A 2,103-nucleotide genomic window follows, 5' to 3' on the forward strand; every position below is an offset into this window, starting at 1 on the left:
TACGCCATCACGCTTATAGACTACTACAGTAAGTGGCCTGAAGTAGCATTTCTTTCGAACGTGACAACGGCGACTGTAATTTCTTTTTCGACAACTGTGTTCAGCCGTGAGGGTAATCCCCTTGAATTAGTGACTGATAATGGTTCTTGTTTTGTTTCGGCCGAGTTTGAGGATTTCTTAGCTACACGGGACATTACGCACTGCCGCAGCTCCAACTACTACCCTCAGAGTAATGGAGAAATAGAGAGATGGAACAGGGTGTTTGTAAACTGCTTACAAACCGCAGACATTCAAGGTCAGCCGTGGCTGTCCTACGTTGCTGACTTTCTCCTTGCCTATCGTTCCACCCCTCATGCAATAACTTCAGTCTCTCCAGCTGAACTGCTGCATGGCCGTCCCATTCGCACTAAACTTAACATAAAAAACCTGGCTTCTCCACGTGCATCTTCTCAGATGAAATGTGGGGCCTTAAGCGATACGGTTGCGAGACGTCAATCTAAGATTAAACAGTACACAGACAGGCGCCGTGCTGCACGGGTTGCTGACTTCCAATGTGGTTCTTATGTGCGGATTAAGAAACCTGGGTTTGTGAAGAAGGGCTGCTCCAAGTATACACAGCCGCTTCAAGTTGTAGCACAGAAAGGAACTTCAACCTTCAAACTCTCAGATGGCAAGGTGTGGAATGCCATCCACTTGTCCCCAGTCGCTGCTCCTTTCGCTACAGAGACTCATGACAGTTCTGTACAGCCAGAGGAGTTGTACTGTTCATCTTCTGCCCCGTTACCGTCTCAGACGAGGCGCCGGTGTGGTCGCAGGCAGATTCGGCCTCCAACCTGGCTCAGTGATTACGTGACTTAAGCTTTGTTTTCACGGGGACGACAGGTTGCGATGAACAGTAACAAATGTTTATGTTGTTTATGTTGTTTCTGACTTTAACATTGTTTTATTAATAATATTTTGCATTATCAAGGTCATAAATATAAGCTATACAGTCTGGCCAGAAGTTATTGAAAAGTTGCATTTAATTTAGATTGAATACTATAGAATTTACTGTTCAGAAGTCAACTAAGATTGACTATTGACATCAAACCCTTTTCCCCTGTTTTATTGAAAGAAATTGAATCGTATGTTTTTACTATTTCCAGAAGCTCCCATCCTAAAGCAAACATCTGTCATGATGCCTTTGTAAAATGTAATATATTTCTGTAGTTGTATTTGTTATCCCCCTGGCATGTTATGTCTCTATGTTATCTCTCTCTTTCAAATAAAGTTCTAAAAAAAAAAAAAATGGATTACGCAACCAACTGCAATATTTGATTGTCCTTTAAAAGCACCAAAATGAAAACAAACACCCCCCACATTGCTATTTTGTCATTTATTGGCCCTGTGTATTTTTTAAAAACATATATTTACCTGAATTGAACAGTTTTGGGATTCAAAAAACGGAAACAAACAAATAAGCCCCCAGTGGGGTTCGAACCAGTAAACTCTTGAATTTTGGCGCGGGAGTTTAACCGCTAGGCCATCTAGAAACAGAAAATACGTCACACAGCTTTCTGGATATATTCCAAGGATTATGCAACCAACTGCACTATGTGATTGTCCTTTAAAAGTACCAAAATCAAAACAAACACCCCCCTTATTGCTATTTTGTCATTTATTGCCCTTGTCTATTTAACCCTTCCGCTCTCTTTGGGGTCCAGTTGACTCCAACCACATATTGATATGTGATTCCTTCCATGACAAAGGTGGACAGGATTTTATGTCTGTCATGGACATTGGTGAAACTCAAAAATCAAAGATAAAAAAAAGTTCAGCGCACTGTCTTGGGGGGTCCAGATGACCCCACTCTTAATGTAAACACACTAAGGAGAGCGGAAGGGTTACGAACATAACATGTTTGATACATATTACATATGCATGTTATAAAAGGGTTTGTATCTTCTTTTTTCTGCTGTCTATTATGATCCCTTGTGTTCAGGATTGATTATCCAGCATCAGAAGAAGGTCAGTGGGAGTCCACTGCTGCTACTGTTGATTTGACCTCATGGATGAGGTATCAGGACAGAGACCTTCCACCAGTCCTCCTGACTTCTTCTATCT

The 2,103-nt window shown here is 41.6% G+C and overlaps 2 protein-coding genes across 2 annotated transcripts in view; both read left to right on the forward strand.

Annotated features, from left to right (window-relative positions):
• The window catches only part of LOC112144321, a gene marked incomplete in the record, with an annotated part of 4,138 nt that extends 3,224 nt beyond the window's left edge, over window positions 1-914 (forward strand). Inside the window, 1 exon segment of the mRNA XM_024268814.2 lies at window positions 1-914.
• The window catches only part of LOC112144211 (immunoglobulin lambda-1 light chain-like), an 89,025-nt gene that overhangs the window by 29,405 nt on the left and 57,517 nt on the right, over window positions 1-2,103 (forward strand). The gene's annotated exons all lie outside the window — the stretch shown is intronic.

This window comes from Oryzias melastigma, linkage group LG17 (assembly GCF_002922805.2).
Source record: "Oryzias melastigma strain HK-1 linkage group LG17, ASM292280v2, whole genome shotgun sequence".
NCBI lineage: Eukaryota > Metazoa > Chordata > Actinopteri > Beloniformes > Adrianichthyidae > Oryzias > Oryzias melastigma.